The sequence below is a fragment of the Coregonus clupeaformis genome, unplaced genomic scaffold, assembly GCF_020615455.1.
Source record: "Coregonus clupeaformis isolate EN_2021a unplaced genomic scaffold, ASM2061545v1 scaf2470, whole genome shotgun sequence".
Classification (NCBI taxonomy): domain Eukaryota; kingdom Metazoa; phylum Chordata; class Actinopteri; order Salmoniformes; family Salmonidae; genus Coregonus; species Coregonus clupeaformis.
The window spans coordinates 4695-17873 of NW_025535924.1; positions in this window are offsets into that span (position 1 = coordinate 4695).

The window sequence follows — 13179 nt, forward strand, 5'->3', positions numbered from 1 at the left end:
ACTAAAAAAATATGGAGAAAATATAATTTCCAGTGACATTCTATATTCCCATCAGCATGAAACAGCAGGAAACGGGATTCATCAGACCAGGCTGTTTTTCTATTTTTCCGGTGTCTAGTGTTTTCATTCCTCAGCCCACTGCAACTGCAGTTTCTTGTTTTCTGCTGAAAGCTAATGGGGATCCATAATAAATACACCACAACTACATCATTAAGGATCATAGCTTTCACCTGGGTTCACCTGGTCAGTCTATGTCATGGAAAGAGCAGGTGTCCTTAATGTTTTGTCCACTCAGTGTATGTTGTGTCTACTAGCTCATTCCCACAGAAAACTGCAGAGGGAAGCAGTACAACCCAGTCAACCATCAGACTCCATTGTGAGACGCCTCAAATAGGATATTCAACCCTAAGGGCAAATCCAAACCCTAGTCCTCCCATCCAAGGTCATCTCAATATCTTTACAGTAGAAGCTATCTAAACACAGCAAAACTGACAAGGTGCAACACTGATCAGTAAAGTAAAGAGAGGCTAACATTCTATAACGCGCTCTTTCCTCTGCACAGTTCTCTCACAGTGAGAAAAATAGGATTACAAGTGTTCTACGCCTTCTTTATTTGATCCAATTAACGGTTACCACTTTTTTTTATGAGATGAGAATTAAGTGGCGTGACTAATCTTAGCTGGTCTGAGAACTGATGAAGCTTCTCTCCTTTATGTATACTTTGGTGTCTTTTTAAATGGCCCAATCTGTAGAATCTCGTCTCACAGTCAGTGCAGTGATAAGTCTTCTCTCCAGTGTGTAACCGTTGGTGTGTTTTTACGTTGCCCAATCAGGAGAATCTCTTGCCACATTAAGATCAGAAGTAAGGCTTCTCTCCTGTGTGTGTTCTCTGATGACCTTGCAGCTTAGCTGTTGTTTTTAGATCAGTGGTAAGGCTTCTCTCCTTTATGTATAAGTTGGTGTCTTTTTAACTGGCCCATTTTAGAGAAACTCTTTCCACAGTGTGTGTGTTCTGCGATGAACTTTTAGTTCAGTTGATGTTGTGAAGCATTTTCCACAGTCAGAACAGGAGTAAGGCTTCTCTCCTGTGTGTGTTCTCCGATGAACTTTTAGTTTAGTTGATGTTGTGAAGCATTTTCCACAGTCAGAGCAGGAGTAAGGCTTCTCTCCTGTGTGCACCCGTTCATGTGTTTTTAAGCGGCCCAGTCGAGAGAAACTCGCCCCACAGTCAGAGCAGGAGTAAGGTTTTTCTCCCGTGTGCACTCTGTGATGAACTGTCAGAGCCTTTGATGTTGTGAAATTCTTCCCACAGTCAGTGCATGAATACAGATTCTCTCCTGAGTGTATTGTTAGGTGTACTTTTAGCTTTGATAGAATTGAGAAACTCTCCTCACAATGTGGGCAGTGGTGAGACCTCTTAGCTCTGTGATCTTCCTGCTGTTGCTCGCTGGATGTAGAGAATGTCTCAACATGGTCTCCTGTGTGAACAACATCAGAAGAACCAGTCAGTTGGTGTGATATACATGTCAATCAAATGTATTTTATGAAGCTCTTTTTACATCAGCAGCTTTAAAGAAACCCAGTCTAAAACCCAAAAGAACAAGCAATGCAGATGTAGAAGCACAGTGGCCACGAAAAATTCCCAGAAAGCAGGAACCTTGGAAGAAACTTAAAGAGGAACCAGGCTCAAAGGGGTGACCAGTCCTCTTCTGGCTGTAGCAGGTGACATAATAATAATAATATGCCATTTAGCAGACGCTTTTATCCAAAGCGACTTACAGTCATGCGTGCATACATTTTTGTGTATGGGTGGTCCCGGGGATCGAACCCACTACCTTGGCGTTACAAGTGCCGTGCTCTACCAGTTGAGCACGGCACTATTCATATCAGTAGGCTGTACAATACAAATGGGGATTAAAACTATTCTAAAAGCAGGTAAGAGTTGAAAGCTAAAAAGGGTCAAAAGTCATGAAAATGATGAGCCATATCATCCTCCACTCACTATCACAAGGGTTAGTAACTACACAGACTCATTTCATAGTACTTTAAAACACTGGCAGTTTGTCTACTGTCAGAGGAATTCTATAGGAAGAGAGACTGCAGATTATTTCAAACAACAATTTCATAAATTTCGCAAAAATGAAGAAATCAACCAGTTGAAAGCTTAACAAATATAGTCGGTCTCTGCTTTTATAGAAAAAGTCCAACCTCTTGTCTATGTGGCAGTTTAGCAGATATGTGGAAACAGGAACATAGTGGAAAAGGCCATTGGTTTGTCTGTGCAGATGAAGACAGCCCGAGGTTGATAGTGGAAAAGGCCATTGGTTTGTCTGTGCAGATGAAGACAGCCCGAGGTTGATAGTGGAAAAGGCCATTGGTTTGTCTGTGCAGATGAAGACAGCCCGAGGTTGATAGTGGAAAAGGCCATTGGTTTGTCTGTGCAGATGAAGACAGCCCGAGGTTGATAGTGGAAAAGGCCATTGGTTTGTCTGTGCAGATGAAGACAGCCCGAGGTTGATAGTGGAAAAGGCCATTGGTTTGTCTGTGCAAATGAAGACAGCCCGAGGTTGATAGTGTAAAAGGCCATTGGTTTGTCTGTGCAGATGAAGACAGCCCGAGGTTGATAGTGTAAAAGGCCATTGGTTTGTCTGTGCAGATGAAGACAGCCCGAGGTTGATAGCACGAGGGCTCAACCGTATAACTGTGTTGTCACAGTTCACACTAAATGTGCTCCTTCCTGCAAGGTTCCACACACCTGACTTCCTGCAGATAGTAAACCCACGATATGTCTCACATGCTGATGTCGCACCTAAACGGATCTTAGCTATACGCCCAGTCTTATGACTAAGTCACACAAAGACAAGTTTATATCAGATTCGAAAAAACACTAGCATATAACAAGAGACTATTCTTTAAGCAGTAAAACATGACTAACTATGACATTTTCCACGACACTACTTCACTTCTTTAGTCTACTCTCTGATCACTCCAGATAGCCCAGTGAATAAAACAAATGCTGGCAATACTGGTGTCAAACCATGCAAGTCTCAGTAGCATGAAATAACATCTACCTTTTCATACAAACCGTTAAAAATGAAACAGTTCTACTGGAAATGTTCATGCAGTGGTAAGTTGGAATGAATAACACAAACTTAGTTAGATAGAATCTGCTCTTACCTTGAGAAACAGATTTCCCAATCTTCTCCTCCTCTTCTTCATCTTTAATGTTGACATTCAGCTCCAGTGTTTGACTGCTGTCTTCCAGCTTCACTGATGCCATCTCTGGATCCTGCAGTGCAAAGTGGGCTCCACTGTCACAATCAGCACCCAGACTGTAGGTTTGGACTCAGTGTGGAAGGAGAGAGGCAGGCTGGGTTTGTCCTCACTGTTGATGTTACCGGCCTCAGATTTAATTATAGTCGTCCTGTAGTAACAATGAGAAACAGACACAAAAAGTTATTGTCTTGACAGTTCTGGCACTTTCTTTATTCTCTAAAAATATATTATATTTCTTCTTGTTAAATCATCTAATTCAGTGCTTGACTTGGACTGAAATAGGTGCCGGTACTCATTTTGGGTGCCGGTACTGTTTATATTTAGGTGCAGGAGCTCCACAATACTGTTGAGCTAACATTCTATAAGAGGAACATGAGCTCAAGCACTATATATTTGAGGTGCCGGTACTTAACCTATAGCAGATTTTCCCAAATTCACATACAGTACCAGTCAAAAGTTTTAGGACACCTACTCTTTCCAGGGATTTTCTTTATTTTTACTATTTTCTACATTGTAGATTACAAAGATTCTACAAAGCTGTCATCAAGGCAAAGGGTGGCTACTTTGAAGAATCTAAAATATATTTGATTTGTTTACACTTTTTGGGTTACTACATGATTCCATGTGTCATTTCATAGGGTAAATGTCTTCACTATTATTCTACAATGTAGAAAATAGTAAAAATTAAAAAAAAAACTTGAATGAGTAGGTGTGTCCAAACTTTTGACTGGTACTGTAAATGCATAAATTACAAAAGCAATTTAGTACAAGGTTACAGTTTGTTTTAGGCAGCACTATGTACTATTTTCCTGAATAACCTTGTCTTTAATGTATTACTTCAATCAAAAACCAATTGTATTTCCTGTTCACACCATATTAACATTTATCGATAAATACAGAAACAACAGAATGTGTCTGAATATTAGTACACATGTAGAAAACTGATAATCATTACATTCAGCTTCAAAACAGTAGTGCAACCGTGAAATTGTCTCTCTGCACTGCACTGAAGTCCGTTGACGCTGACCGAGTGGGCTGCACTATTTTACCAGCTTGTTAATTTTACACAAAACCAAAAATGCAAAAAACAAACTCGGAAATCTAAAATAAATGGATTTACGCCTGTATCTCTCACAGAAATAAAATGACATTCACTTTCTATGATCTCTCTCCCTCTCTGTGCTGTTATAGACATAAGCCGGCAACTCTCTTCTCTCCAGCATTGCACTTCATCATTTATCTCCTAATAGAATAATAGCTGTGGGAAGTGTGCTGGAGGTGCTGGAGCACTCTGCAGTCTGTTTAGAAAGAAATTAAATAATTCCCAATACTACATCATGAGTAAGCCTAGAACTTCGCCACAGAGGATCCATAGCTATTTTAAAAAAATAGCCTAGCTGTGGATTGTGTGTAGCCAAATCACAAGGCATGCCTAACGTGTGGCAAATCTGTCAGTTAACAGCATGCAGCCAAAACAGGCCTTTCACAAATATTTATAATACAGTCGCTGGAAAACACAGGTTGTAAAGCAAATGGATCCTGCTGAAAATAAAATACTAATGTCTCTATGTTACCAAGTTATCAACTTCCAAATAGGCCTATTGAGCGAACAGCATTGTTTAAAAAAGTAAAGCAAGAGAGAGATAAGCTTTTGGCCGGTGAGTGAGCTGCTCATCATTGGGTGAGTCAGTGAAACCGGAAAGCTTTTTTAGGACTGTATCTTCCTGCTCATATTATACAATGTGTTTCTCTGCACACTTAGGGGCCTCGGCTATTGATGGATTATAGACAAGGTCGTTTTTATTGATCTCAGATTCTCAGTGTCAAAGTAGCCTGTCATTTGTAAGATCCATTTCTGCCGTACAATTGACAACCATTGCTATAAATGCTAAAAAGCCCACCTTACTGAAGCACATATTCTTCCCATCACTCTCTCTTGGTCTCTGCCTACTCACAAGAATCCTCTCAGGATCCCTCACCCTGTACCCATCTTCCTCTACCAGTCTCTTCAGATACTCTGTGGTGTTCTAGTGTATTTATTCTCCCACTTGGATGTCACTTCCACAAGCTTTAAATTGAGGGCCAGGTTGTCAGGATGGGTAATGTACTGTACACATTAATTACAAGTACTCCTAAAGATACACTTCATTTTAACTAGCTAAATCCTGTGTAACAACTAGTAATTATATTGTACTTGGCTAACATTACATGTACAATGCTTTGAAATAGTGTCTTATTCTTCATCTGCCAATCAGTGTCTTATTCTTCTGTGCTGCCAATCACAGTGTAAGGTGCGACATTTTGCGGGTGTGGAGAGCTCGTTAGAGGATAGAGGAAGCTTGCATTGAAGAGCTGGGCATCGTGTTATGACCTGCATTATCTGAATTAGGCCCACAGAATTATACCTACGGAGGAGCGGCTTCTATGGAGGAACTTTGAATGTCTGAACTTCAGAGTTGGTTTAACGTTGGACCAGAGCAGATGTTAGCTAGCTAGCTAACAACCTTGTTTGTGCAGTGCAGTGTAGCACTAGAATTAAAAACAGGTCTTACCTTTATGTCGTTAATAAATCCAATGTGAAACGTGGTGACTATAGTATCCTTAACTAGCATTGAAAAAGTTCATCCATTCTTCTCAAATTAAACATATCTCCCTAATTTCTGAATCATGCTTGTAACGTTGTCAGTAGGATACAGTAACCTATGCTTCAGAGGGGAGGAGCAGGTAGTTTCCACACGCACACCCACTGGCAAGGATTTCCATTCCAGCTGGCAGGCAGAAACTGGAATACGTTTCTACAGTGAGCTTTGTTGCGATTTTGTGGCACTGGAGAAAAATACCCGGAAAGTAAACTAAGGTTATTACCTGGATTACATGCTTTTAAAATAACTGCTGTTCCTGAAAAGTATAGAACACTTTAGTTTCCGGTTCTTTTTAACGTTATTTTTCAGTTCTGTTCCCTGAACCGGTTCCAATCCTAGAGAAATTATTTGGATGTAGGTCATGCTTAGCCTAATAAACTATAAAGGGAAATAAATTACTACAGTTTACACTTTTTTAGTAATTTAATGAAATGTTGTAATCTGATCTCGGAATGCACGGACCGTTAGTAGTGGGGGAACAGGAAGTTCCGGGCAGGCGGCACCATTCTTCACAATAAAGAAAGCGTCTGAACTGTGCAGTCAAGAAGATAACCTTTGTGTCCGTTTCTATTTATTACTACAGGTATGTAATAGCACGTTTAAACTTTCTAATGTCGAAAGAACATGTCATACCATGCTAGGTAACACATCCGTTAAGGTATTATCACGTTTGGTAAAGGTTTGGTGTGTTATTTTGTGTCAAACCGAGTGAGTGAAAGAACGTGATAAAAACTATTTTACAAGTCACATAGCTAGAGACTTTGGGTTTGTCTGAGTGGATGTACATTATTTTCTTAAGGTAATTTCATATCTCATGTTATTTTAATAAATAATCAATTTATTTGAGATTTCTGAGTTCGTTTAGCATATTATTGGTTTTGTGTAAAATTCCCAAGCTGGTAAAATGGCGGCTACTCTCGGTCAGCGTCAACGGACTTCAGTGAGGACAGTGCGGGTGCATCAGATAGAGACAATAGGCCCTTTTCACGATGACGTCATCTAACTTCCGCCTTTCCGCGTAGCAGGTTAACTTCACTTCCGTTCGCCCGTAACCTGAGACTTCTCAACGAGTAATAATGTTTACGTATATGCAATGGTTTGTAACTTGCTAACGTTATTGTTAATTCATAATTGTTCACTGCCTTAGTTACTTAAAAGTGGGCTAACGTTAGCTAACAACAACTTAGTACCAGATACCGATAACGTTAAAAGGTAGCGTTACATTGCTGCCTGGCTGTAATGTAACAAGTTTACTTAGCTAGCTATCTAACCCTTTGTTAGGCAGTTAGTTTATTCATGAATGTATAGTAACTCACCTATTCAAATACTGTTGTGCATGATAGCTAGATAAATATTGATTCCTGGTCAAAGCTGAATGTTAATTTAGCTGTTTCTTTTCTCCCGGTGTCTGTATCGCAACAGTATCCCATCCAACACCGAAGCATGGCACAATATTCGAGAAGATGCTATTGCAGTGTACCATTTTGTTCAAACAACAAACAGAACAGGCCATCGCCCGGCTGAGGATTTTAGTCGAGAGGGCCATACGGAGGGTGAAGGAGTACCATATCTGGGATGGGCTTGTTCCTCTTTCCACAGTGGGTTCAGTGAATCAGCTGTGGGCCATCTGCTGCCTCATGTCGAACTATCAGGGACCTCTTGACATTAAAGGAGACAAACCAGTCTGATGTTTTTGTCAACTGGAAGTTGTATATTTCCTGAGTAAGCTAGATGGGCTGTAAATAGAAGTACTTTTATATTACTGTATTGTATGTACAAAAAAATGTAAATATGAATTAACTTTGTTGGTAATTTAATTGATCTAATGTTATACTGTATGTTTTTGTTAAGGGTAATAACTTTTTCATAGCTATTAATGAACCTAATGTGATATATTGTAAAAATATCCAACTATTAACCATGTTATGTGCTTATGTGTCATGGCACTGATGGAACTATTAAATATATGTTTGCAAGCAACTGCTTCCAATCCTTTTTGATTTTGGTAAGAGCATTTACAACATCGCAATCCTTTTCAAAATTTGTATTTCAATACATAGATATACAGTATATAACACAATTAAGTTCATTTGCAGTTAAAGAAAAACATGTCGACATTTACATCACAATCCTTTTCAAAATGTGTGTTTCAGTACATAGGAGATATACAGTATATGACAAGTTAATTTGCAGTTAAAGAAAAAAAATGTCAAAGGTTCACCTTCCACATTTACCTTAACACTATTTACACATAAAATTCTGCCTTATGTTTTATAACTTAAGAAGACATCCATGTAGATGTTATAATAGAAATGATCAAGCTTCTGTCGCATTGAGTGGATAATCTCCTCATCCCTAAAGATTCTCTCAACTGTGAAGTCAGTGCGGGTATCTGTAATGAAGTCACACCACTGAAGTCCGCTTAAGGCGAGTTGGCCTTGAACCTGATAGTAGTATTTGTGGCTCTTCTTAAGGCAGGCCTGGCCTTTAACTGTGATCAGGTGTTTAACTTGGGTAACATTTTCAACATCGCAACTCTTAACCTCAGCAAGACGAAATGGTGGTGCTTCTGTTGGGCAGAAGACTTTAGCATCCGGGCTGGCTGCAAGGTGAGGTGAATCAGGGTGGATGATGACCCCGCATTGTTTCAGAGAGACATCACAAAAATCAGAATATTGCCTCAGTATCTCAGGTTCCAGATCCAACCCTCTTCTCATAGCAGCTGTCTGAGGAGTTCCTCTCAGAATGCGGGTTGCCAAAGCCTTGGCAGACAACTCCCCACGAACATGGCATATTTCACGGAATCTGCTGGCTGTCAGTCGGGGTTTGCGTACCTGGCTCCACAGCTGGCATTCTGACTGCATTCTTGTTTCTGCTTCAATAGCAGCAGACATCTCCTCTGACACAATCAGGCTGTCCAAATGACATTGTTGTATGTAGTTGGGCTCAAAATCAATGGGAAATTTAAAGTTGTAACCTTCAATAGGCAACTGAGGAAACTCACTGGCACCAGGGTGTTTAATAATATCTCTACTTAATTCTAGAGGGCACTGGTAAGAAAGCACAGACCCAAATGGCACAGGGCCAAATTTAGAGTCCACCAAATTAAGGCCCTCAAGCCCGTGCAGCAATTTGCAAATCCCTGGTTGTGGACGGATGTCTTTCAGTTTCTCAGCACTGGCCATGACGTGAGGATCCGGAATAGGCCCTGGCATGAAAGTGAGATATGTCAAGTTTAGATTTCATTAAATGCCACCTTATCTTTTTCACTAAAAAAGACAACCACACTCATCCAGTCTCGTACATGCTTCTAATACAAATAAAAAAATATCCACTGAAAGTCTATATAAAAAGTAACAAATAATAATCACTTTTATGTTTGTATTATTTTAGAAATGCACTAAAGTCTTTGTGCTCTAGTACAGGCGGGGGCTCATTCAGACTCACCATCATAGGCTCGTTACAGTGTGCACTTCACACCAGCTCTGACACTTGTTTTTTTCTTAGCCGCTGGTTTACACACCGCCATATCATTGGTGGCCTCTGGTACAATTCCCTGTGATATAATAATGATGAACAATACATTGTCAAAAGTCAATACAAACTGCAAAGTTCTGCATCAGTGTAACAAATAATATCTGACCTGTGTCCTAGGCCGGTGCCAGGTCTGCAGTGCGCTGGTGCATGACAGAGGCAATGGCACTGTCTTAAAGCCCATGGTAACATAGTGAGCACTTTGAAAAGAAGTGCTACTATGTGATTACATAGTGCTTTCCCAGCAGAGCAGGAACATGACATGTGATTGAGTACCACAGGAACCTCTGCAGAGTCTAGTGTAACCTGTTCATAGAGACATAACAATTAGTGCTGTACTTACAAAACATTTTTTCTGCGTTTCATTATAAACTACTGTACACAATTTTCAAAACCCAATTTCTTTTTTTAATTAAGAAAAATTGGCTGTTCTGAAACCTTTGACAAGTAGTGCCAACACTTATCGAAAATTTGAACATTTTGAGTTATCACAGAATCTTTCCCAGTCTTTATTGCCGTCAACAACCCACATCGGTTTGTAAGAATTTCGTTGTGTATTAAGTTTAATGATACAAAATCAGAGCTCAGACTGAGAAACAAACTGATCCACAGTGGAACTTTGTGGAATCATTCTTATTAAATCTGCAACCGCAGCAAAACACAACAAAAAGAAAACGTATCTATCTTAACCTATCTTATCATAATGTTAGAGAACTGTTTATCTGAGAAACCTGAAGCCGATGAGCCTCCTCATTTTTCTTCATGGACCTGTAACATCGCCCTCTCACTGTCACCTCACCGTTAACTACACTTGAGACTGTTTCAATACAGTGATTGGGAGAAAGGGCGCAGCATTAGCCATTAATACATTACTGACTCTTATCTTACGGTCGATACAAACAGCAGTAATATTAAAAAGAGGCTGCAAAACAGAAACTTCGTCAGCTCATAACCTTCGCTAGCATAGGGCTAATTTAAGCTAAATAAAGATAAACACGTACCTTCATAATCAAACAGGTAACCTTCAACGAAGAACTTGTAGCCTTTATCAAGCTTCGATCTTGAAGTAAGGGACCACTTGTCAGCAAGTCGTTCCACGTCGTTAAGTCGTATTGGTGGCAGATGTGAAAGGGACTGGGTGAACTCCATAATGATGTGCTACTAGCTAAGCGTTCCTAAGCGACACCGGATGTAAACATAACCTGCATCGCGGCAGAACGGAAGTTGTCTGACGTCACGTGAAAAGGGCCTATCACATCAATCTTCCTCTGGTCCTCCTGGGGGGGGTAGGGAGGTACAGGGTTAACATGACCACATGGTCCTCCTGGGGGGGGTAGGGAGGTACAGGGTTAACATGACCACATGGTCCTCCTGGGGGGGTAGGGAGGTACAGGGTTAACATGACCACATGGTCCTCCTGGGGGGGTAGGGAGGTACAGGGTTAACATGACCACATGGTCCTCCTGGGGGGGTAGGGAGGTACAGGGTTAACATGACCACATGGTCCTCCTGGGGGGGTAGGGAGGTACAGGGTTAACATGACCACATGGTCCTCCTGGGGGGTAGGGAGGTACAGGGTTAACATGACCACATGGTCCTCCTGGGGGGGGTAGGGAGGTACAGGGTTAACATGACCACATGGTCCTCCTGGGGGGTAGGGAGGTACAGGGTTAACATGACCACATGGTCCTCCTGGGGGGGGTAGGGAGGTACAGGGTTAACATGACCACATGGTCCTCCTGGGGGGGTATGGGGGTACAGGGTTAACATGACCACATGGTCCTCCTGGGGGGGTAGGGAGGTACAGGGTTAACATGACCACATGGTCCTCCTGGGGGGGTAGGGAGGTACAGGGTTAACATGACCACATGGTCCTCCTGGGGGTAGGGAGGTACAGGGTTAACATGACCACATGGTCCTCCTGGGGGTAGGGAGGTACAGGGTTAACATGACCACATGGTCCTCCTGGGGGGGTAGGGAGGTACAGGGTTAACATGACCACATGGTCCTCCTGGGGGGGGTAGGGAGGTACAGGGTTAACATGACCACATGGTCCTCCTGGGGGGTAGGGAGGTACAGGGTTAACATGACCACATGGTCCTCCTGGGGGGTAGGGAGGTACAGGGTTAACATGACCACATGGTCCTCCTGGGGGGTAGGGAGGTACAGGGTTAACATGACCACATGGTCCTCCTGGGGGGGTAGGGAGGTACAGGGTTAACATGACCACATGGTCCTCCTGGGGGGGGTAGGGAGGTACAGGGTTAACATGACCACATGGTCCTCCTGGGGGGTAGGGAGGTACAGGGTTAACATGACCACATGGTCCTCCTGGGGGGTAGGGAGGTACAGGGTTAACATGACCACATGGTCCTCCTGGGGGGTAGGGAGGTACAGGGTTAACATGACCACATGGTCCTCCTGGGGGTAGGGGAGGTACAGGGTTAACATGACCACATGGTCCTCCTGGGGGGGTAGGGAGGTACAGGGTTAACATGACCACATGGTCCTCCTGGGGGGTAGGGAGGTACAGGGTTAACATGACCACATGGTCCTCCTGGGGGGGTAGGGAGGTACAGGGTTAACATGACCACATGGTCCTCCTGGGGAGGGAGGTACAGGGTTAACATGACCACATGGTCCTCCTGGGGGGTAGGAGGTACAGGGTTAACATGACCACATGGTCCTCCTGGGGGGTAGGGAGGTACAGGGTTAACATGACCACATGGTCCTCCTGGGGGGGTAGGGAGGTACAGGGTTAACATGACCACATGGTCCTCCTGGGGGGGTAGGGAGGTACAGGGTTAACATGACCACATGGTCCTCCTGGGGGGGGTAGGGAGGTACAGGGTTAACATGACCACATGGTCCTCCTGGGGGGGTAGGGAGGTACAGGGTTAACATGACCACATGGTCCTCCTGGGGGGGTAGGAGGTACAGGGTTAACATGACCACATGGTCCTCCTGGGGGGTAGGGAGGTACAGGGTTAACATGACCACATGGTCCTCCTGGGGGGGTAGGGAGGTACAGGGTTAACATGACCACATGGTCCTCCTGGGGGGGGTAGGAGGTACAGGGTTAACATGACCACATGGTCCTCCTGGGGGGTAGGGAGGTACAGGGTTAACATGACCACATGGTCCTCCTGGGGGGTAGGGAGGTACAGGGTTAACATGACCACATGGTCCTCCTGGGGGGGTAGGGAGGTACAGGGTTAACATGACCACATGGTCCTCCTGGGGGGTAGGGAGGTACAGGGTTAACATGACCACATGGTCCTCCTGGGGGGTAGGGAGGTACAGGGTTAACATGACCACATGGTCCTCCTGGGGGGTAGGGAGGTACAGGGTTAACATGACCACATGGTCCTCCTGGGGGGGTAGGGAGGTACAGGGTTAACATGACCACATGGTCCTCCTGGGGGGGTAGGGAGGTACAGGGTTAACATGACCACATGGTCCTCCTGGGGGGGTAGGGAGGTACAGGGTTAACATGACCACATGGTCCTCCTGGGGGGTAGGGAGGTACAGGGTTAACATGACCACATGGTCCTCCTGGGGGGGGTAGGGAGGTACAGGGTTAACATGACCACATGGTCCTCCTGGGGGGTAGGGAGGTACAGGGTTAACATGACCACATGGTCCTCCTGGGGGGGGTAGGGAGGTACAGGGTTAACATGACCACATGGTCCTCCTGGGGGGTAGGGAGGTACAGGGTTAACATGAC